The 26,214-nt window shown below is 39.7% G+C and overlaps 1 protein-coding gene across 6 annotated transcripts in view; it reads right to left on the bottom strand.

The window, feature by feature from the left end:
* The window catches only part of PDE8B (phosphodiesterase 8B), a 251,434-nt gene that overhangs the window by 59,365 nt on the left and 165,855 nt on the right, over positions 1 to 26,214 (bottom strand). The window lies entirely within an intron of this gene.

The raw sequence follows: 26,214 nt of genomic DNA, 5'->3' as shown, positions 1-26,214 counted from the left end.
CATGGAAACAAATGAAAATGAAAACACAATGTCTAAAACATTTGGGATGTAGCAAAAGCACTTCTAAGAGAGAAGTTTATAGCAATACAAACCTCCCTGAAGAAGCAAGGAAAATCTCAAATACACAAGCTAACCTTACACCTTAAGGAGCTAGAAAAAGGGGAACAAACAAAACTCAAAACCAGCAGAAGAAAGGAAATACTAATGATTAAAGCAGAAATAAATGATATAGAAGCTAAAAAAACAACAGAACACATCAATGAAACAAAGAGTTGGTTCTCTGAAAAGATCAACAAAATTGATAAACGTCTGGCCAGACTCATCCAAAAAAAAAAAAAAAAAAGACTGAAATAAAACCAGAAATGAAAGAAAATAACAACCAATACCACAAAAATACAAACAACTGTAAAAGAATGAGAAAGTTATGCCAACAAATTGGACAACCTAGAAGAAATGGATAAAGTCCTAGAAACATATAGCCTCCCAAAACTGAAGCAGGAATACAAAATTTTAACAGACCAATTACCAGCAAGGAAATTGAATCAATAATCAAAAAACTCCCCCCACATCCCCCAAAACAGCCCAGGATCAGATAGCTACACAGGTGAATTCCACCCAATTTTTTAAATTAAAAAAAATTTATTTATTTTTGAGAGAGAGAGCACACAAGAGTGGGAGGGGGGTGGAGCAGGGAGAGAGGGGGACAGAGGATCTGAAGCAGACTCTGTGCTGATAGCAGAGAGCCTGATGGGGACTTGAACTCACAAACTGTGAGATCATGACCTGAACTGAAGTCGTATACTTCACTGACTAAGCCACCCAGGTGCCCCTATGAAAACATTTAAAGAAGAATTAATACATCTTCTTCTCAAACTATTCAATAAAAAAAGAAAAGGAAGGAAAACTTCCAAATTCATTCTATGAGGGCAGCATTACCCTAATACCAAAACCAGATAAAGTTACCACAAAAAAGACCACTCTCTCTGATGAACACAGATGTAAAAACCTTCAACAAAAAACTAGCAAATTGAATCCATTTAAAAATTCATTTACCACAATCAAGTGGGATTTATTCCTGGGATGCAAGGGTGGTTCAATATTCACAGATAAACCGGCAAGATACATCACTTCAGTAAGAGAAAGGGTAAGTACCATATGATCCTTTCAATAGAAGCAGAAAAAGCATTTGACATCATACAACACCCATTCATGATAAAAAACCCTCAACAAAACAGGTTTAGACAGAGCATACCTAGACACAATAAAGACCATAAATGAAAAACCTACAGCTAACATCACAGCTCAATGGGGGAAAAACTGAGAGCTTTTCCCCTAAGTTCAGGAAGAGGACAAGGATGTACACTCTCATCACTTTTATTCAACATAGTATTAAAAGCCTTGTCACAGCAATCAGACAACAAAAAGAAATAAGTTGCAACCAAAGTGATAAGGAAGAAATTCAACTTTCACTATTTGTAGATGACATGAAACTATATATAGAAAGCCCTAATGTCTGCACCAATAAAAAAAAAAAACTACTAGAACTGATAAATGAATTCCATAAAGTCACAGGATAAACTCATTGTGCAGAAATTTGTGGCATTTCTACACGCTCATAATGAAGCAGCAGCAATAGATATTAAGAAAATAATCCCGTTTACAATTGCACCAAAAATAATAAGATAACCAGATATAAATTTAACCAAGAAGTGAAACACCTGTACTCTGAAAACTATAAAACATGGATAAAAGAAATTGGAGATGACACTAAGAAATGGAAAGATATTCCATGCTCATGGACTGGAAGGATATTGTTAGAATGTCCATACGACCCAAAGCAATCTACACATTTATTGCAATCATCATCAAAATACCAAAAGCATTTTTCACAGAACTACAACAAACAATCCTAAAATGTGTATGGAAACATAAAAGATCTTGAATAGCCAAAGCAACCTTGAAAAAAAAAAAAGCTGGAGGTATCACAATTACATACTTCAAGTTATTTTACAAAGCTGTAGTGATCAAAACACCATGGTATTGGCACAGAAATAGACACAGAGATCAATAGAACAAAAGAGAAAACCCAGAAATAAACCCACAATTATATGGTCAATTAATCTTCAAAAGAGGAGGAAACAATAGGCAACAGGAAAAAGTGTCTTCAGCAAATAGTTGAAAAATGGACAGCAAATAGGGAAAACTGGACAGCTACATGTAAAAGAATGAAACTGGACCACTTTCTTATACCATACACACAAATAAATTCAAAATGGATTAAAAGGATATAAATATGAGACTTGAAACCATAAAAATCCTAGAAGAGAGCATGGGCAGTAATTTCTCTGACGATGGCCATAACAACATTTTTTATAGATAGCTCTCCTGAGGTAAAGGAAGCAAAAGCAAAAATCAACTATTGGGACTGCCTTAAAATAAAAAGCTTCTGCCGAGTGAAGTAAACAATCAACAAACTAAAGACAACCTACTGAATGGGAAAAGTTATTTGTAAATGACATATCCAACAGAGTTAGCATCCAAAATATATAAAGAACTTATACAACTCAACACCAAAAAAAACACATAACCCAATTAAAAAATGGGCAGAAGACAGGAACAGACATTTCTCCAAAGAAGACACCCAGATGGCCAACAAACACATAAAAAGATGCTCAACATCAGTCATCATCAGGGTAATGAAAATCAAAATCACAATAGATATTGCCTCACACCAGTCAGAATGGCTAAAATCAAGGACACAAGAAACAACAGGTGAGGATGTAGAGAAAAAGCAACCCTCCTTCACTGTTGGTGGGAATGCAAATGGATGCAATCACTATGGAAGGCAGTATGGGCATTGCTCAAACATTTAAAAATAGAACTACTCTATGATCCAGCAATCCACTACTGGGTATTTACCCAAAGAATATGAAAAACATAATTTGAAAGGATACATGACTCTTTATGCTGTTTATATACTCTTAATGCTGTTTATAGCAGCATTATTTATAATATCCAAGATATGGAAGCAGCCCAAGTGTCCATCTATAAATGAATGGGTAAATAAGATGTGGTATTTACACATACAATGGACTATTATTCAGCCATAAAAGAATGAAATCTTACCATTGGCAATGACATGGATGGAGCTAGAGAGTATTATGCTAAGCAAAATAAGTCAGAGAAAGACAAATACCATATGATTTCACTCATATGCAGAATTTAACAAACAAAACAAATGAGCCAAGAAGAAAAAACAGAAAGAGATGAACCAAGAAAGAGAATTTTAACTACAGAGAACAAACTGATGGTTACCAGAGGGGAGGTGGCAGGAGGGAAGGATGGGTGAAATAGGGGATGGGGGTTAAAGAGTGCATGTGTCGTGATGAACACTGAGTGATGAAGGGCATTGTTGAATCACTACACTGTACACCTGTAACTAATATAACAGTGTATTAACCATGTTGGAATTAAAATTAAAATTTAATAAAAAAATAAAATAAAGAGTGAGTGTTATGACACCACAGAAATACAAAGGTTATAAGAGACAACTCCAAAACATCATATACCAACATGATGGACAACCTAAAAGAAATGGCTAATTTCTAGAAACACATAATCTTCCAAGAATGAATAAGGAAAAAATAGAAAATCTCAACAGACTAATTACTAGTAACAAAATGAACTGGTAATCAAAAAATTTCCAACAAAAAAAGCCCAGGACCGGATGGTTTCACAGGGGAATTCTACCAAACATTTAAAGAAGAATTAATACCTCTTTCAAATTATATCAAAAAGCAGAAGAGGAAGGAATGTTCCCAAACTCATTCTATGAAGATAGCATTATGCTGATACTAAAACCAGACAAAGACACTGTATAAAAAACTATAGGACAATATCCATGATAAACACAGGTGTAAAAGTCCTCAACAAAATATTAGGAAACCAAATTCAACAGCACATTATAAAAATCATTCACTACAATCAAGCGGGATTTATTCCAAGGATGCAAGGGATCTCTATCAAGGATGAAAGAATTAATACTGTTAAAATGCCAATAGTAACCAAAGCAGTCTACAGATTGAATGCAATCTCTATCAAGGATGTTCAGTATTAACAAATCTAAATGATACAATACACTAAGAAGAGGAAATATAAAAACAGTACGGTCATCCAACAGAAGCAGAAAAAGCATTTGACACAATTCAACATCCATTCATAATAAAAACATTTAACAAGTCATTATTAAGGGATCATAAACTAAATATAACAAAGGCCATAGATGAAAAACTCAGCTAACATCACACTCACAAGTGAAAAAATAAGATCTTTATCTCTAAGACCAGGAAGAAGACAAGGATGTCCGCTCTCACCACTTTTATTCTTCATGGTACTGCAAGAGTCCTAGCCACAGCAATCAGACAAGAAGTTATAGAAATACAAACTGGTAATAAAGAAATAAAGCTTTCACTATTAGCAGATGACATGATAGTTAGTGTACACAAAAAATCCCTAAAGACTCCACCAAAAACCTAGAATAAATGAATCCAGTAACGTTACAGGATATAAAATTAATATGTATAAACCTGTTGTATTTCTATACGCTAACACTAAAGTAGCAGAAAGAGAAATGAAGAAAACAACTCCATTTATAATTGCACCAAAAAGCATAAAACACCTAGGAATAAATTTAACTAAGGAGGTACAAAACCTCTATTCTGAAAACTCAAACACTGATGAAAGAAAACGAAGACAAAATAATTACAAATATATACCATGCTCATATATTGAAAGAACTAATACTGTTAAAATGCCAATACTAACCAGTCTACAGATTCAATGCAATCTCTATCAAAATACAAATCACATAATTCACAGAACTAGAAAAATTATCGTAAAATTTATATGGAGGCACATACAGCCAAAGCAACCTTGAGAGAAAAGAACAAAGATGGAGATTTCACAATCCCAGACCCTAAGATATACTACAAAGCTATAGTATTCAAAACAGAGACAAAATACAGACACATAGATCAATAGAACAGGATAGAGAGTCCAGAAATAAACCCACAGCTATACAGTCAATCTATGACAAAGGAAGCAAGAATATACAATGGGAAAAGATAGTCTTCAATAAATGCTATTGGGAGAACTAAAGAGCTACATGCAAAAGGATGAAACTGGACCACTTTCTTACACCATACACATAAACTTCAAATGGATCAAACGCCTAAATGTGAGACCTGAAACCATAAAACTCCTAGAAAAAAAACAGGCAATAATCCCTTGGATATCACCCTTAGCAATTTATTTATGGACACGTCTCCTCAAGCAGGAGAAGCAAAAGCAAAAATAAACTACTAGGGCTTCACCAAAGTCAAAAGCTTTTACATAGCAAAGGAAAACATCAACAAAACAAAAAGGCAACCTACTGAATGGAAGAAAAATTTGCAAATGATATATCCAATAAAGGACTGATATCTAAAATATATAAAGAATTTACATAACCCAACACCAAAAAACCCAAAAAATTCAATTTAAAAATGGGTAGAGGACCTAAATAGACATTCTTACCAACTGAACACCCCAAAAATAAATAATCCAGTGAAGAAATGGGCAAAAGACATGAATAGACGCTTTTCCAAAGAACAATTCCAGATGGCTAACAGACACATGAAAAAGATGCTTAACATCACTCATCATCAGGGAAATACAAATCAAAATCAAAATGAGATACCAATTCACACCTGTCAGAATGGCTAAAATCAACAACACAAGCAACAACAGATGTTGGAGACCATGTGGAGAAAGGGGAGCACTTTTGCACTACTGGTCACAATGCAAACTGGGGCAGCCACCCTGGAAAACAGTATGAAGGTTCCTCAAAAAAATAAAAATAGAACTATCCTACGGCCCAGCAATTGCACTACTAGGTATTTATACAAAGGGTACAAAAATGCTTAAAGGGGAACATGCACCCCAATGTTTATTGCAGTGCTATCAATAACAGCCAAACTACGAGAGGAGCCCCAATGTCCATCAACTGATGAATGGATAAAGAAGATGTGGTGTGTGTGTGTGTGTGTGTCTGTGTGTGTACACACAGACACAATGGAATATTACCGAGCAATCCCAAAGAATGAAATCTTGCCATTTACAACAATGTGGATGGAATTAGCATGTATTATGCTCGGCAAAATACATCAGATGGAGAAAAATTTCTATGATTTCACTCATATGTGGAACTTAAGAAACAAAACAGATGAACATAGGGGAAGGGAAGGAAAAGTAAGATAAAAAGAGAGAGGGTGGCAAACCACAAGAGACTTTTTTTTTTTTTTAAATCATGGCATTCTTTTTTTTTTAAGTTTATTTTTCCAGGGAAAGAGAGACAGAGAGACATAAAGAAAGAGAGACAGAGAGAGAATGAGAATGAGCAGGGGAGGGGCAGAGAGAGGGAGGGACAGAGGATCTGAAGCAGGCTCTGTGCTGACAGCAAAGAACCCAATGCAGGGCTCCAACTCACAAACTGATACAAGGACCTGAGCAAAAGTCAGACACTTAATGAGCCACCCAGGCACCCGAAGAGACTCTTAAACACAGAGAACAAACTGAGGTTTGCACAACTGAACAATTGAACACAAATTGACAAATTGCACATTTGAACAACTGAACACAAACTGAACACAAATTGACATTAGATGAGCTGGCAAAGGGTTCTTATTATTCGGGACTGCTTTTGACTTCTTTTATGACGTGGACCCTTCTATGATTCAGGCACTGAAACTAGAGCAAACGACGGGAGAAGGAAATGGTAATGAAAAAATAAAAACATTTTTAGACGAAGGAAAAAGCCAAAAAGTCAGACAGGCATCACGATGTATTTTTGTAAATTTACACCAAGCATGCCCACCTCTCCTGCCTCCCTGTCCACCTCTGCCATCTCTTGATCCCCTAAGAGAGCTGGACCAACTCCTCGTGCTCCTTCTCAGGCTACTCAATGTCAAGAGGATGAAGACCTTCATGACGATCCACTTCCACTTAATGAATAGTGAACAACTGTGCTTAAGATTAATAAGCTTACCTGTTGTGTATGTGTGTGAGCGTCTTCATGTAGAAATCCAGTAACTGTATGGCAAGAACTGTCTTGAGACATTTTTGTGTCCTTGCCCTTGCCTGAGCAGTCATCATGTAGAACACCACATGCAAGACATGTATGAAGCAGACAGCCCATTCTAACACAGGCATAAGGTGAGTGAAAGTGAGTATTTAATATAAAATTAATCACGTGCCTTCTGTTTTCTAACTTTGCTTTCAACTATACAGAATGCCTCTCTCTCTCATAACTGAAGAAATTGAATGTCAGCCTATCATCGCAGGTAAGCAGTTTTCAAAAATAAATCTAAGAACGTTTCCAATACTGTATTATGAATATGACTATAATACTATATGCCATATAAATGTTGTAACAATTCATTCTTTACCATATAGGCTAGGCTACTATGAGGCAACCATATCGGTTACACCAGACTACAATAAAGCAATTATAGTGCTTTGTTATCAATGCATGAATTCTTACACCTGTAAAAAATTATGAATTTCTTTTTCATATTATCTTATCATTTTTTGATGTTTATTTTTGAGACAGCACAAGCTGGGAAGGGGCAGAGAGTGAGCAAAACAGACGATCTGAAGCAGGCTCTGCACTGTTAATATAGAGCTGGACTTGGGGCTCCAACTCACAAACCATGAGATCATGACCTGAGCCAAAGTCAGTCACTTAACCAACTGAGTCACCCAGGTGCTCTTTTCCTGTCATTTGTGATGTCTAGTGTAAGATGTGTAATATATACAGCACTCTGTATTATATAAGACAGTACTGATGTAGGTACTGATGATTCATCTGGTAAACAGATGATGTAAATTATAGTATCAATAAATATAGAACAGTACTGTAAATGTATTTCCTCTTCCTTATGATTATAACATTTCTTGTAACATTTTCTTTTCTCCAGCTTACTTGATTGTAAGAACATAGTACTTAATACATATAACATATCAAATATGTGTTCAATGGTTGTTTATGTTATTGGTAAGGCTTCTGGTCATCAGTGAGCTATTAGTACTTAAGTTTGGGGGAGTCAAAACATTTTTTTAAATGTTTATTTGAGAGAGAGAGTGTGCAAGTCGGGGAGGGCAGAGACAGAGAGAGAGACAGAGACAGAGACAGAGACAGAGACAGAGAGAGAGAGAGAGAGAGAGAGAGAGAGAGAGAGGAAAAGAGAGAATCCTAAGCAGACTCCATGCTCAGTGCCAAGCCCAACATGGGGCTCAGTCTCACAAACTGTGAGATCATAACCTGAGCCAATATAAGGAGTCAGTTGCTTAACCAACTAAACTACTCAGGCAGGAGTGCCTGGGGGAGTCAAAAGTTTTATGTGCATTTTTGTGTGTGGGGTCAGCACACCCAACCTCCACAGTGTTCAAAGGTCAACTATGTTACTCACCTACCTAGCGCTGTGTAAGGCCCCAAGGGAAGAACAAGACACTGAAAGCTGCTTGGAAGCTAAGTGTAGTGGGACAAAACCTGACCAAGTACTGGGCTCTGTGATGCAGGGCCTCAGGAAGGACACAAGGCCTGTGGAGGGGACATTCGGCAGAAGGAACTGGATTCCTGAATCTGCCTTTGCACATCTATCTTGGACTTGGGAGCTAAGACTAAAAAGGGTGCCAAGAAGCTGAGCTTTCCAGAGTGAAGCTTCCACGGAGGAAAGCATGTGCCACATCCAAGGAGGGACAAGGGGCAAGTACTGGGACCTGGAAGTCACTTGGACAGACTTCAGAGGCAACAGGGAACCAGTGGAAGTTTTTAAGATGAAAATAAATGATCCAAGTGCCATCTTGGGAAGATGAACCTGGCACAGAGTGTAGGGTGGACTGGGAGTGGAGGAGTGGCTTTAACTCAGTGATGCTACAGAAAGTGAATGTTCTTCTGGAGGAAGAAAAGATGCATCTGAAAGACTGTCATGAATCACAATTCGTTTCTGAATATGCTAGCAAAAATGCAACACTAGAAGTCAAGATTTCTCTGGGGAATCTGATGATTTCTACACTTGAGGAACCCGATTCCCCCATGGGGAAGTATTAGTTACAAAGGTCATGCCACCTTTATTAGCTCTTGCCAAGGAGTTGGTGGTGACAGTCACACTCCGAAAGGATGTCCAGTGGAGTCACTTTATGAGAACAGTATGGGCTGATGGTGAAAAAATGCACACACAGACAACTCAGGTCTGTGATCCAGCACTGTTAGAACCTTAGCAAAATGTAAAAGTTCCCGGGCTACCACTGATCTTTTGAGAATCAAAGGTCAAGGACACTGCCAGCAAGACTAGCTGGCAAGTGTGTTTTGGGCCAGAGATGACTTCGAACCCGAGAAGGGGTAACTCTTCTGCATGGCCCACTCCACAAGGGACGGCACTCACTCTCTGCTTTACACCACTGAACCCGAGGAACGTTGACTGTGTCCCAGAAAGTCAAATGCTGGCTCAACTCCAGCTGCTGCATAAGGAGGACTTTCATTATGAACATGAAACATGTTTTTTTCCTTTCCTTTTTATGGAGAGACGCTTGTATTTTCTTAGGAAACCAAATTTCATAGCCCTTCTTTTTAACTTTACAAATAGTAGTCAGTATTGTCTAAAAAGAAGTTTTTGGAAGACTTTTTTCCCTAGTACTTTACCCTCTTGCTCCAATAGAAGCTGATGAGTTGAGAGGCCCCCAAGGGTCTTTTGCCTCCGGAAGGGTTATTCTGGGCCTGACTTGCATCATCCAGGGGCACCCATGTCCTGAGTGGATACCCTGCACTGAAGGGCCCTTGCTGGCCACCAGGAGGCTGTCAGTCACCAGCAAAGCCTAGAACCCTGAACCTTCCATTTAGATATTTTAAAGATGCTACAGTCTTGATATCACTTTAAACTCCTAATCCAGGAAACTACTCTGGAGAAACTGCTCAAACAATCCCTGTTAACTTATTTATCAAAAGTAAGGCAACATGCATGGGGGCCTGCCTGGCCCCACAATCCTGTACCTCAAGGACCGGCCAGGCAACACGAAGCTGCTGCAGCCCATGGAGAACCTCCCTTCACCCTGAAGGCTGCCTTTCCACAGTGATGAATTCCCCCAAGCACAGGCACAGAGGTTCTCAGGCCCAGAGGCAGAACCACTGGCCACAGTGAGGGGTAACAACCTGTTCTCTAACTGCTCTCAAGCACAAAGCTGCCCTTGCCTCAGCCTGGTGGACCTGCACAGCTCACCATCCCCAGGGCGTTGGTTCCTGAGGGCTCAGGACCGCCCTGCAGAATGCTGTTGCTAGGCTCCTTCCAGGTTAACACTGTCCTTTCGCCAGCGCTGCAATCTTGGGACACAATCTGGCTATTACCCCGCAAGCAGACCACTTACACAGAACACACTGCTCCTGTGCTAAAGAGGGCAGCCAGTTTGCCGCCTCACCAGAGAGAAACAAGCCTTGGCACCTCAGCACTGGACAGTCACAAGGACAATGATTTATTGAAAAGTGCTTTTTTAAAAAATAGGTGTTCTCACAGCCTAAAGGGTACTAGGTGAAGGTTTCAAATTTAAAGTCAAACAGAAAACTTAATAAACACCATCCACACCATTACTCTCCCTACCAGATCTCATAGCCATGAAACATTCATATGGAAAAGAAATGGGGAAAAAAAATCCCATTAGCTGAAATGGATAAAAAGGGCTTGGGATGTAGACGGTGGAATTAGTTTTGTCCAGGTATCCCAAATCTGACTGTAACTGGGAAGTAAAGAACCTTCAGGTCAGGCCTTGCTCCCATGCCTGCAACCACTCCTAGGGAGAGTGATAACTGGGCAGAACATCACCCACTATTCGGGAGCAGCCCTGACATGCCAGGATCTGCGCTGGGTGCTTCCTCAGGAAGCGGGCAAGGTCTCTCTCCTCACAGAGTTGACAGACCCAGGGCGGAAGGCAGTTTTTCCCCATGGGGCTGCTCTTGGGCCAGGGTGTGTTGTAGAAGCCCTTCCTGCAGACTTACTGAACTCAGAGTCCACGCCGTGCTGCGTGCTCCCTAGTCCAGACATGGACGGCAGACAAGCACACACAGGAGCCACTTCTGCTACCCTCACTCTGCAGCTTCTCTTCCCCGGATGCAAACATTCACCCACACGCATTTTCTGTGTGTCCCCCGGGTGCGGCTCAGGAGGGACTTATAAAGATGAGGAAGACCTGGTCTCACCTCTGGCAGTTCCCAGAGTGGCCTGGCCCTCCCTGTATGAATTACACACACACACACACACACACACACACACACACACACACACACACACACACACCATCCTTCCATGTGCTTACCCTTTTGTGGTTCTTTGGTCAAACCATACTCCTATCCTTCTATAATGTCCAGCAGGAAACTTCCCAATACTAATCTAACCAATCAGGGCAGATCCAAAAAACTCAGACGCTTCACTCTGTAGCCTTGTGGTTCTTGACCTTGACGGTATGCTGGTATCTCCTGGGGGGCTCTTAGAAGTGCTCATGCCCAGCTTCTACCCTAGACCCATTCCATCAGAATGGGTCCAGGGGCCCAGGAACCACTGTGCTTTTTTTTTAACCCGCCAGGTAATTTCAGTATGCAGCCAGGGCTGAGAACCACTGCATTAGCCTTTCATATTCCTCATCTTTTAGCCCAAGAGCTTATGGGTGCTGTTGCTCTCCAGAACCAGTGGACAGATGTAACTGGTCCTCCCACGGGGATTTCCATGGTAGAACTCCTTCTGGAGTATAACCTGCTTATTATGAAACTGCCTTTTACTTCTTTTAGAACTCCAGGGCCAACGCTCTATGATTAGGACTTCAATTCCTTTTGACAGCTCTAATGATCTAAAAGCTTTTCACAAAAACTCTACTAGACTCAAAGCCATCTGAAAGCAGGCTGCGCCTGTGGTTTCTCTGTGTTGGGCCGTAGTTCTGGTTCATGCTCAGAATGAAAGGTAAACAAGCACTGGAAGAATGAACGGCACCAGCTGAGCCCAAGCCCTTTGCCTTCTTCCTTTTTACTCCCAGGTACAGATGCCTCACCTGTTCAGCGTACCATTCTACAGCCAACTTGTTTGATTAAGATAATAGGAAAAATATCATTTAACCCATTCCTTACATCGTAATTCTGGGTTTAGGTAAAGAATTGTCATGAAAAAGAGAAGTAAATTGCTTCTTTCTTCAGTTTCCTACAGCTTGCCTCTGAAATTCCAACCAGAAACTCTGTCTTCAGGAAAACTGGGCAAGAAGTTGACTTCAAGAGACAAATTTCTACTGACTGGAGCAGAGCAAGTTTAAGAGAAGCCTCTCAAAATAATTCCTCCTCCTCCTTTCTTTTTCCAGCAGTGGCACTGGAGGAGCCCATCCTTACTGGAATTTTGTTCTTGAAAATAAGGGATCACATAAGTGAAGGCCCAGAAGTTTGAATAAAATCCTCTGAGATGAACACTGCTCTGACTACAATGGAAACAACAGGTCCCTTCAGCAAAGATGCTTGAATTACTATGGGTGGTGTTAAATTTGTTTTATTTTTTTGTTTCTGTTTTTGTTTGAGAGAGAGAGAGAGAGAGAGAGAGAGAGAGAGAGAGAGAGAGAGAGAGAGGGAGGGAGGGAGGGAGGGAGGGAGGAGGGGGAGAGGAATCTTAAGCAGGCTGCACACTTAGCATGGAGCCCGATGAGGGATTCGATCTCACAACTCTGGGATCATGACCTGAGACAAAATCAAGAGTTGGACACTCAATCAACTGAGCCACCCAGGTGCCCCATGTTGTTTTTAAAAGTAAGCTCTAGTCCCAATGTGGGGCTTGAACTCACAACCCTGAGATCAAGAGCCATGTACTCTATCAAGTAAGCCAGCTAGGCATCCCACTATGGTTGGGTTTTAAGTTTTGATCGGCTACATACCTCCAAAATGCAACAGAAAGATAAATTTTTACATGCTGCAGTTATAACTCACAAATGCAATGTATACTACTGCATACTAGTGACCACCCAGTCATGGAATGAGGGGCTCCAATGGTCTTAACAAGCAGCAGAGGTCTGACACTCCAGATTTTCTAAAGAGAGGCCCACAACTCCTCTACAATTTGCTACATCACCCTCTTGGCATTCTACCCCCCAAAATGCCTGCTGTAACTTCCTCCCATGGCAGATCAAATGCACATATAAACTTGATTTCATCAGTAGATGGAAGGTGGATTACAGGAGGGAGTACACAGAATTTACTTCAGTCCAAACACCCATTAGAATGGCTCTGGACCCTGACACACCTTCCAGAGGGTACAGACTGTCAGAGGAATCTAGGCAAAGGCAGGCAGGCATGTGGGCAGCTGCACCCCAAATTCACCCTCACCTCAATCTCCCTCACAGTAAAGACATTAAAGGATCAAGCCAAGTCCAACCATTTTTGCTTCTCCTGTCTCTGGTTACCTTTTTGCTTGTGCATGGGATTCTTCTCTAAGGATAAATTCTATCTCACCTCAATCTGCACCTTCTCCATTAAGTTGTTGCCCAGCTTCCCAAGTAAAGGTACCCTTTCTCTCGTGTGACTGCTCAGACATGTACCTAATACTTATTTTTTTAATGTTTATTTCTGAGAGAGAGAGAGCGCGCACAAGTGGGGGAGGGGAAGAGAGAGAGAGGGAGACACAGAATCCGAAGCAGGCTCCAGGCTCTGAGCTGTCAGCAGAGCCCCATGCGGGGCTCAGACCCACGAACTGTGAGATCACGACCTGAGCTGAAGGTGGACACTCAACTGACTCAGCCACCCAGGCACCACCCTGCCCCCACCAATACTTCTTTTATAATTTCTCTTTTTAATGTTTATTTATTTATTTTTGAGAGAGAGATAGTATGAGCAGGGGAGGGACAGAGAGAGGGGGGGGAGAGAGAGAATCCCAAGCAGGCCTCGCACTGTCAATGCAGAGCCTGATTTGGAGCTCAAACTGATGAACTGTGAGATCATGACCTGATCCAAAATCAAGAGTTGGACGCTTAACTGACTGAGCTACCCAGGAGCTCCTGTAATCTCTTTTGTATATGCTAACTACTTAGAATTTGAATCCTGGCTCTGCCACATATGAACAATGTGAAACCTGGACAGGTTTCTTAACCACTTCAAGCCCCAGTTTCTTCATTTGTAGAATGGGGATCATAATATCTACCTGATGTAGGGGCAGTGAGGATGACAGGAGTTAATGTAGGAAAAGCACTTGCAGAGTAAGGGACACAAAATGTTCATTCAATACATGATACATCTTATTATTAAAATAAGAAGATTCTCAACAAGCTCTACTGATCAAATATTTACTACATTCAGTATCAACAGTGGAAGATGGGTATGCAGGGCACTGAGACATGATGTTGCCCTTGATAAGCTGGGTCCAGCGTGGGAAGTGCTAGATACACTACATAGATGAAAGGAGAAGCGAGTGATCAGGGAAAATCACAGAGAAACATAACCTGGGTCAGGTGAGCAAGGGTTCCCTGGGAGGACAGGGGGAATGAAAAGTAGGCAAGACAGATGGGACGGTACAGTGTCCACAGGGATGGAAAGTCTTGGTGTGTTGAGGGAAGTACAAAGAGCTTGGTTTGGAACAGCAGAAGGGCAGTGAATGACATAGGCAGTAGGCAGAGAGACAGGACGCCAGGCACTTCGTGTGCTCCTGAAAGGTGTGTTGTAATTTTTTTTAGATGATGATGAGCTACTGCAGGGAGTCCTTCAGAATGGGGTCTGTGGACTGGATGGCATGCTAGTAAAGATTTAACAACTGGCTCATTGAAAAATGCATAGATATCCATATCTAAGTTTACTGTGAATATTACTAATTAAAGAGGTCAGTAAACTATGGTCCATGGATTTCAAAAATATAATTTTACCCAGTTTTATAAATATAATTTTATTCTAACATAGACTTGCCCACTTATTTATATATCATGATTGGATTATGGCTGCTTTCACGCTACAATGGCAGAGTTGAGTAGTTATTACAGAGACTGTAGGGCCTAAAATACATACCATCTGACCCTTTAAGAATAAAAAACTGCCAACTTAAAAGATGTGTAGCAACTCCTAAATAATACTAACATAAAAAATTCTTAACATAAATTTTATATACCCCAATGGATTCTCACAAAATGCTTCTGTTGACTTTTGGCTGACCTCTTGTATGAATAGCCTATCTATGGTTTCAACTGATGAATGAGTAGTAGAGTTTGGATACGAATATGAGTTGCCATTTTCACTTACGTAAAGCAGTAAGATGAAGGCAATTTAACAAATGCAGAGGAATGCCACTCATTTGTTAATGATGTGAGCAACTCCTCTGTTGAATCATGTAATAGTTTCTGAATACTGGAGGGGTATTTCTTCAATTTCTTCTGCTATTCACAATGAAACTGCTATAAACATGATGTGCATTTAAATTTAATCTGTATGATTAATATTTTCTTCCCAACTTTCGTAAGTGTAGAAACTAAAAAAATAATCATGGGAATTTTTAGATTCAAGGAGGTGACATAGGAGACTCCAGAACTTACCTCCTCCCATAGACACACTAAATCTACAACTACATATGAAACAATCCACTCTGAAAGAAATCCAGAAACACGTTGAACAACTCCTATAGATCAGGCAAATGAGGGGAAAAAAAAACTCACAAAAAAGTGAGTAGGAGAAGCTGAAAAGAATCTTTCCATAAGTCCCACTCCTAGTAGGTCAAAACACAATCAGGAGGAAACTCAATCTCCATCATATTTCTGTGAAGACTCTGAACCCCAAATCTGGCACCCCAATTTTTAAGACTTCCACCGACAAGATGGATCCATAAAACATCTAGTTTTGTAATTCAAGTGGGCTTGCACCCATGAGACCCACAAGGCTATAGAGAACTAATCACTCTTAAAGTGCTCAGGCAGACTTAAAATGGCTAACATCTAAGGCCCAGGGCAAAGACAGCAAACTACAATCACCCAATTTTTCTGGGAAAGAGGCCCATTTGCTGATCTTAAAAGCTTTGGCCTGAGGGGCAGGCTTCTAATTTGAAACACATCTAGGAGCTGACTGCAACAGTCTCTAGAGACTGGTGAGGCTGCCAGACACCATCTTTCCACTCTCCCTCTGTCCTGCCCCACATTACTGATATCATCCAGAAAGAAGCTTGTGCACATATATGGCACCTTGGTTTTTGTGGCTGTCACCCAAGGGACACCCCTTGATCATTTAGGTCTGATGGCTCCTGGGATTTGTTTTTGCGGATCCTCTAAGACTATAACAAACAGAGAAATAGTTCTTAACAGTCTGCCTGTCTTACCCACACCCCAGGACACAGTGCAGAAGTAGTACAAGAAAATTCCCATCTCTTAGTCTTACCCTATAAAAGGAATTGCATACTTTAAAAGTTGCTGCCTGAGAGTCAACTCTTCTAATCAGCTTGCATCTTTCTTCTGACCAAGATCCTTATCTTTGGGACACTAACAGGTCTTGGCACACCTTCAACTACTGAAACCACTGAGAACAAAGTAAGCTGTTTGGACAATCACAAAGGTGTGAGAGACAAACAAGAAGTAGGGCAGCACAGAATGTTAAGTTTCAGCTCCTACATGACACCACTCTATCAAGGCAGAGAGGTGGCTGTTTAATGTATAGAAACCAACACAGAGTCAAGGAAGATGAAGAAATAAAGGAATGTGTTCCCAGTAAAAGAGCAAAAAGCTTCAGAAAGAGATTTTTAATTAAACAGAAGTAAGTGATGTACATCTTCAAAATAATGGTCAAAATATTGGTCAAAATCATGGTCATAAATATGCTCACTGAGGTGAGGATAACAATGCAGGAACACAGTGAGAATTTCAACAAAGAGAAAGAAAATATAAAAAAGCTCCAAACAGAAAACATAAAGCTAAGGACTATAATAACTAAACTGAAAAATGCAATAGAGGGGTTCAAGAGCAGACTAGATCAAGTGGAAGAAAGGATCAGGGAACTTGAAGACAGGGCAGTGGAATTCATCCATTCAGAGCAGCAAAAATAACGACAACAACAACAACAACGAGAGTGACGATAGCTTAAGGGAATTAGATATCAAGAGGATCAACATTTGCAATACAGGGGATACCAGGAGAAAAAGAAGGAAAGGGGCCAAGAATTTGTTCAAAGAAATAATAGCTGAAAACTTCACTAACATACAGAAGGAAACAGACATCCAGATCCAGGAATTCCAGAGAGTTCTAAACAAGATGAATCCAAACAGACTTACACCAAGACACATAATTAAATCGTTTCAAGTTAAAGAAAAGGATAAAGTATTAAAAGCAGCAAGAGAAGAGCAACTTGTTACGTACAAGGTAACCCCCATAAGACTATCAGCTAATTTTCCCGCAGAAACTTTGCAAACCAAAAAGGATTGGCATAATATATTCAAATTTGGTGCTGAAAGGGAAAAAAAGACTATCAACCAAGAATCATCCACCAGACAAGGGGTCCTTCTGTCCTTCAGACTCAAGAAAAAAAGAGTTTTCCACATAAGCAAAAGTTGAAGGAGTTCATCACCACCAGTCCAGCCTGACAAGAGGTGTTAAAAGGACTTCTTTAAGAAACAAAAGGAAACTAATTAATAAAAGAAAAACATATGAAAGTGTAAATCTTTGTTAAAGATAAATATACAGTAAAATACAAAATAATCCAATGTTGTTAAGGTGGTGGGTTAATTACTTATAAAGCTAGTATGAAGGCTGAAAAAGATAACTAGTAAAAATAACTATAAATACAATAATTTCTAATGGATACACAAGACAAAAAGATGCAAAGCATGACCTCAAAAACAAATTGTGGGGGAGGAGGGAGTAAAAATGTAGAGGTTTCAATATTAAGTTGTTAATACGGCAATAAGTCCATACCTATCAATAATTACTTTAAATGTCAAAGGACTAAATTCTCCAATCAAAAGACACAGAGTGGCTGAATGGATAAATGGTTAAACAAGACCCAACCATATGCTGCCTACAAGACTCACTGGCTTTTTAAAATTTTTTTATGTTTGTTTATTTTTGAAAGCAAAAGAGACAGAGTGCAAGTGGGGGACGGGCAGAAAGAGAGGGAAACACATAATCCGAAGCAGGTGCCAAGCTCTGAGCTGTCAGCACATAGCCCAACATGGGGCTTGAGCTCACGAACCAGGAGATCATGACCTGAGCTGAAGTTGGACGCTTAACTGACTGAGCCACCCAGATGCCTCAAGACTCACTGGCTTTAAGGGCACACACAGATTGAAAGTGAAGGTACAGAAAAAGACATTCCATGCAAATCAGAAACCAAAAGAAAGCTGGGGTAGCTATTCTTATATCAGACAAAATAGAATTTAAGACAAACACTATAATAAGAGACAAAGAAAGTCATTATATACTGATAAAGGGGTCAATCCAACAAGAAGACATAACATTTGTAAATATTTATACACCCAATATAGGAACACCTAACATATAAAGCAAATATTAACTGATGAAAAGGGAGAAACAGAAATATAATAATAGTAGGAGACTTTAATATCCCACTCACATCAATGGATAGATCATCGAGACAGAAAGTCAATAAGCAAATACTGGACTAAAACAACATGTTAGACCAGAGGGACTTAACAGACATTTACAAAACATTCCATCCAAAAGAATACACATTCTTCTCAAGCACACACAGAACATTCTCCACAAGAGATCATATATCAGGCCACAAATCAAGTCTTACTAAATTGAAGAAAACTTAAATCATATCGAGTATCTCAACTAACCACAATGTTATGAAACTATAAGTTAATTACAAGAACAACTTGAAAATTCACATTTATGTCTAAATTAACCAACATTCCCCTGAACAACCAATGGGTCAAAGTAAAAAAAAAAGACAGAAGAGTTAAAAACTATCTTGAGACAAATTAAAATGAAACACAAAACACCAAAACTTAAGAGATTCAACATAAGCACTTCTAAAAGGCAAGTTCATAAACATCTACATTAAAAAATAAGATAGATCTTGAATAAACAACCTGACTTCATACCTCGAGGAACTAGATAAAGAAAAACAAACTAAGTCTAAAACTATTAGAAGGAAGGAAATTAAGATCAGAAGAGACATAACAAAATATAGAGTAAAAAGACAAAAGAAGAGATCAGACTTAAAGGAAGACGGTGGCAGAGGAGGACGCTGGGCTCACCGCGTCCTGCTGATAGCTTAGATTCCACCCACATCTGCCTAATTTACCCCGATAACCACCAGAAGACTAGCAGAACGGACTCTCTGGAGCCAAGCATAGACGAGAGGCCCACGAAAGAGGGTAGGAAGGGTGGAGAGGCAGTGCGCACTACAGGGACTGGCGGGAGGGAGCCAGGCGGCAGAGGGGCAGCCCACCGGGCAAGACAGAGCCCCCGAAGTCTGGCTCACAAAAGCGGAGGGGCCGGAGGGAGTGTGTCCTGACAGCCAGTGAGACTTAACATCTGGAATGTTATAAGTCAACAGCTCTGCTTGGAGAGCGGGAGGGAGAGTTGTTGAGCCCCGGAGGACAGAGCTCAGCTTGGCGGGGAACAAAGGCACTGGGAAGTGCCGTCTCCCTCGCCCATCTCCCAGCGAAAATCCCAAAGGGAACCAGTTCCCATCAGGGAACTTGCTTGCACCTCGCAAACACACAACGCTGTGCTTCTGCGGATCCATTGGACAGGTTTGCCTCCCTCCCAGTGCCGCAGGGCCCCTCCCAAAGTGGACCACCGAAGGCAAAGCAAGCTGAGCCTACCCCTCCCGCCCCTGTGCACCTTGCGGATCCACCCCGGCTAATACGCCAGAGCCCATCAAAGAAGCACCACAAGACTGGCAATGTGCAAGTAGCCCAGACAGAGGCCACACCACTCCACAGTGAGTCCTGCCCCTGGGAGAGGGGAAGATAAAGTACACACCAGTCTGACTGTGGCCCCAGCAGTGGGCTGGAGGCAGACATTAGGTCTGACTGTGGCCCTGCCCACCAATGCAAGTTACTCCAGACAGCACAGAGGAAGAGCCCCGCAGTTACCCGCCACTCCAGGGACTATCCAAAATGATGAAACGGATGAATTCTCCTCAAAAGAAACTCCAAGAAGTAGCGACAGCTAATGAACTGATCAAAAATGATTTAAGCAATATAGCAGAAAATGAATTTAAAATAATAGTCATAATATTAATTGCTGGGCTTGAAAAAAGTATAGAGAACAGCAGAGAATCTATTACTACAGAGATCAAGGGACAAAGAAACAGGCAGGAGGAGCTAAAAAAGGCTATAAATGAGCTGCAAAATAAAGGGGAGGTGACCATAGCTTGGATTGAAGAGGCAGAGGAGAAAATAGGTGAATTAGAAGATAAAATGATGGAAAAAGAAGAAGCTGAGAAAAAGATAAAAAAATCCAGGAGTATGAGGGGAGACTTAGAGAACTAAGTGACATAATTAAAAGAAATAATGTATGCATAATTGGGATTCCAGAGGAGGAAGACAGGGAAAGGTGCTGAAGGTGTACTTGAAGAAATCATAGCTGAGAACTTCCCTGAACTGGGGAAGGAAAAAGGCAATGAAATCCAAGAGGCACAGAGAACTCCCTTCAGATGTAACTTGAATCGATCTTCTGTATGACCTATCATAGTGAAACTGGCAAAATACAAGGATAAAGAGAGAATTCTGAAAGCAGCTAGGGATAAACCTGCTCTAACATATAAAGGGAGACTGATAAGACTCGTGACGGATCTCTCTACTGAAACTTGGCAGGCCAGAAAGGAATGGCAGGAAACCTTCAAAGCGATGAACAGAAAAAACATGCAGCCAAGAATCCTTTATCCAGCAAGTCTGTCATTTAGAATAGAAGGAGAGATAAAGGTCTTCCCAAACAAACAAAAACTGAAGGAATTCATCACCACTAAGCCAGCCCTACAAGAGATCCTAAGGGGGACTCTGTGAGTGAAATGTTGCAAGAACCACAAAGTACCAGAGACATCACTGCAAGCATGAAACCTACAGACATCACAATGACTCTAAACCCATATCTTTCAATAACAACACTGCATGTAAATGGACTAAATGCTCCAACCAAAAAACATAGGGTATCAGAATGGATAAAAAAACAAGACCCATCTATCTGCTGTCTACAAGAGACTCTTTTTAGATCTGAGGACACCTTCAGATTGAAAGTGAGGGGATGGAGAACTATCTATCATGCTACTGGAAGTCAAAAGAAAGCTGGAATAGCCATACTTATATCAGACAAACTAGACTTCAAATTAAAGGCTATAACAAGAGATGGAGAAGGGCATTATATAATCATCACAGGGTCTATGCATCAAGAAGAGCTAACAATTATAAATGTCTATGTGCCGAATATGGGAGCCCCCAAATATATAAAACAATCACAAACATAAGCAACCTTATTAAGAATGTGGTAATTGCAGGGGACTTTAACACTCCACTTACAACATTGGTTAGATCATCTAGACACAGGATCAATAAAGAAACAAGGGCCCTGAATGATACACTGGATCAGATGGACTTGACAGATATATTTAGAACTCTGCATCCCAAAGCAACAGAATATACTTTCTTCTTGAGTGCACATGGAACCTCTTCCAAGATAGATCGCATACTGGGTCACAAAACAGCCCTTCATAAGTATACAAGAATTGAAATCATACCATGCATACTTTCAGACCACAATGTGATGAAGCTTGAAATCAACCACAGGAAAAAGTCTGGAAAACCTCCAAAAGCATGGAGGTTAAAGAACACCCTACTAAATAATGAATGGGTTAACCAGGCAATTAGAGAAAAAATTTAAAAATATATGGAAACAAATGAAAATGAAAATACAACAATCCAAAATGCTTTGGGATGCAGCGAAGGCAGTCCTGAGAGGAAAATACATTGCAATCCAGGCCTATCTCAAGAAACAAGAAAAATCCCAAATACAAAATCTAACAGCACACCTAAAGGAAATAGAAGCAGAAAAGCAAAGACACCCCAAATCCAGCAGAAGAGAAATAATAAATATCAGAGCAGAAATAAACAATATAGAATCTAAAAAAACTGTACAGCAGATCAATGAAACCAAGAGTTGGTTTTTTGAAAAAATAAACAAAATTGATAAACCTCTACCCAGGCTTCTCAAAAAGAAAAGGGAGAGGACGGAAATAGATAAAATCATGAATGAAAATGGAATTATTCAACCAATCCCTCAGAAATACAAGCAATTATCAGGGAATACCATGAAAAATTATATGCCAACAAACCGGACAACCTGGAAGAAATGGACAAATTCCTAAACACCCATATGCTTCCAAAACTCAAACAGGAAGAAATAGAAAGCTTGAATAGACCCATAACCAGCGAAGAAATTGAATCAGTTATCAAAAATCTCCCAACAAAAGGAGTCCAGGACCAGATGGCTTCCCAGGGGAATTCTACCAGACATTTAAAGCAAAGATGATACCTATCCTTCTCAAGCTATTCCAAGAAATAGAAAGGGAAGGAAAACTTCCAGACTCATTCTAGGAAGCCAGCATTACTTTGATTCCTAAACCAGATAGAGACCCAGTAAAAAAAAGAGAACTACAGGCCAATATCCCTGATGATATGAATGCAAAATTCTCAATAAGATACTAGCAAAACGAATTCAACAGCATATAAAAAGAATTTCACCATGATCAAGTGGGATTCATTCTTGGGCTGCAGGGCTGGTTCAACATTTGCAAATCAATCAATGTGATACATCACATTAATAAAAGAAAAGAACCATATGATCCTGTCAATATATGCAGAAAAAGCATTTGACAAAATTCTGCATCCTTTCTTAATAAAAACCCTCGAGAAAGTCAGGATAAAAGGAACATGCTTAAACATCATAAAAGTCATTTATGAAAAGCCCACAGATAATATCATCCTCAATGGGGAAAAACTAAGAGCTTCTTCCCTGAGATCAGGAACACGACAGGGATGTCCACTGTCACCGCTGTTGTTTAACAACCTCTTGTTGGAGCAATCAGAGAACAAAAGGAAATCAAAGGCATCAAAATTGGCAAAGATGAAGTTAAGCTTTCACTTTTTGCAGATGACATGATATTATATATGGAAAGTCTCATAGACTCCACCAAAAGTCTGCTAGAACTGATACACGAATTCAGTAAAGTTGCAGGATACAAAATCAATGTACAGAAATCAGTTGCATTCTTATATACTAATAATGAAGCAACCGAAAGACAAATAAAGAAACTGATCCCATTCACAATTGCACCAAGAAGCATAAAATACCTAGGAATAAATCTAACCAAGATGTAAAAGATCTGTATGCTGAAAACTACAGAAAGCTTATGAAGGAAATTGAAGAAGATATAAAGAAATGGAAAGACATTCCGTGCTCATGGATTGGAAGAATAAATACTGTTAAAATGTCAATACTACCCAAAGCTATCTACACATTCAATGCAATCCCAATCAAAATCGCACCAGCATTCTTCTCGAAGCTAGAACAAGCAATCCTAAAATATGTATGGAACCACAAAAGACCCCGAATAGCCAAAGTAATTTTGAAGAAGAAGACCAAAGCAGGAGGCATCACAATCCCAGACTTTAGCCTCTATTACAAAGCTGTAATCATCAAGACAGCATGGTATTGGCACAAAAACAGACACGTAGACCAATGGAATAGAATAGAAACCCCAGAATTAGACCCACAAAAGTAGGGCCGACTAATCTTTCACAAAGCAGGAAAGAATATCCAATGGAAAAAAAGACAGCCTCTTTAACAAGTGGTGCTGGGAGAACTGGACAGCAACATGCAGAAGGATGAAACTAGACCACTTTCTGACACCATTCACAAAAACAAACTCAAAATGGATAAAGGACCTGAAGGTGAGATAGGAAATCATCAAAACCCTAGAGGAGAAAGCAGGGAAAAACCTCTCTGACCTCAGCTGCAGCAATTTCTTACTTGACACATCCCAAAGGCAAGGGAATTAAAAGCAAAAATGAATTATTAGGACCTCATGAAGATAAAAAGCTTCTGCACAGCAAAGGAAAAAATCAACAAAAACTAAAAGGCAACCAACGGAATGGGAAAAGATATTTGCAAATGACATATTGGACAAAGGGCTAGTATCCAAAATCTATAAAGAGCTCACCAAACTCCACACCCAAAAAACAAGTAACCCAGTGAAGAAATGGGCAGAAAACATGAATAGACACTTCTCTAAAGAAGACATCCGGATGGCCAACAGGCACATGAAAAGATGCTCAACGTCGCTCCTCATCAGGGAAATACAAATCAAAACCACACTCAGATATCACCTCACGCTAGTCAGAGTGGCTAAAATGAACAATCAGGAGACTATAAATGCTGTTGAGGATGTGGAGAAATGGGAACCCTCTTGCACTGTTGGTGGGAATGCAAACTGGGGCAGCCACTCTGGAAAACAGTGTGGAGGTTCCTCAAAAAATTAAAAATAGACCTACCCTATGACCCAGCAGTAGCACTGCTAGGCATTTACCCAAGGGATACAGGAATTCTGATGTATAGGGGCACTTGTACCACAATGTTTACAGCAGCACTCTCAACAATAGCTAAATTATGGAAAGAGCCTAAATGTCCATCAACTGATAAATGGATAAAGAAGTTGTGGTTTGTATACACAATGGAATACTACGTGGAATGAGAAAGAGTAAAATATGGCCTTTTGTAGCAACATGGATGGAACTGGAGAGTGTTATGCTAAGTGAAATAAGTCATACAGAGAAGGACAGATTCTATATGGTTTCACTCCTATGTGGATCCTGAGAAACTTAACAGAAGACCATGGGGGAGGGGAAGAAAAAAATGGTTAGAGAGGGAGGGAGCCAAAATATAAGAGACTCCTAAAAACTGAGAACAAACTGAGAGTTTATGGGGGGTGGGAGGGAGAGGAGGGTGGGTGATGGGTATTGAGGGCACCTGCTGGGATGAGCACTGAGTGTTGTATGGAATCCAATCTGACAATAAATTTCATAATAAAAAAAAAAAGAAGAGATCAATGAAACTAAGAGCAGGTTTTTTGAAAACATGAACAAAATAGGCAAATCTTTAACAAGTCTCACTAATAAAAGAGAGAGGACTCAAATTAATAAACTCAAAAATAAAAGAGAAGAAAAGAAAGAAATAAAAAATAGAAGAGAAGACATGACAGTGAACACAACAGAAATACAAAGGTTCAAAGAGACTCATAGGAATAATTATATACGAAAAAAATGGGACAACCTAGAAGAAATGGGTAAATTCCTAGATACATACAACTTACAAAGTCTGAGTCATGAAGAAGTAGAAAATCTGAACAGGTGTATTACAAGAAAGAAGAGTGAATCAGTAACCAAAATATACTCTATTAGCTAACTCGAAAATAAATTAGATTTTAAAAAGAAACAAATAAATACATAAAATATGGAGTATACATACAGTGAATTTACTTGGCAATTTAAAAAGGAATGAAATACTGATATATACTACAACAAGAATAAATCTGGAAAGCATTATGCTAAGTAAAAGAAGCCAGACACAAAAGGCCTTAAATTGTATGATCCTATTTATAGGTCTACCTCATTTTATTATACTCCACTTTATTGTGCTTCACAGATAATGTATTTTTCACAATCGGAAAGTCTTTGGCAACTTTGCAGTGAGCAAGTCTATCAGCATCATTTTTCCAACAGCATTTTCTTGCTTTATGTCTCTTTGTCACATTTAGGTAATTCTGACAATATTTGTTACGGTGATCTGTGGAATTATTATTGTAGTTGTTTTGGTGACCACAAACTGTGCCCATAAAGGATCGGAAGGAAGGAAGGAAGGAAGGAAGGAAGGAAGGAAGGAAGGAAGGAAGGAAAGAAAGAGAAAGAAAGAAAGAAAGAAAGAAAGAAAGAAAGAAAGAAAGAAAGGGAAAGAGAAAAGAGAAAAGAGAAGAGAAAAGAGAAAAGAGAAAAGAAGAGAAAGAAAAGAAAAGAAAAGAAAAGAAAAGAAAAGAAAAGAAAAGAAAAGAAAAGAAAAGAAAAGGCAGGCCAGCCCAGGACCAGATGGCTTCATTGGTTAATTCTAGCAAACATTTAATGAAGA

The sequence above is a fragment of the Panthera tigris genome, chromosome A1 (genome assembly GCF_018350195.1).
Source record: "Panthera tigris isolate Pti1 chromosome A1, P.tigris_Pti1_mat1.1, whole genome shotgun sequence".
NCBI classification, from domain to species: domain Eukaryota; kingdom Metazoa; phylum Chordata; class Mammalia; order Carnivora; family Felidae; genus Panthera; species Panthera tigris.
Note: the sequence above shows the minus strand (reverse complement) of the source record. Positions and strands in the feature narration are given on the sequence as shown.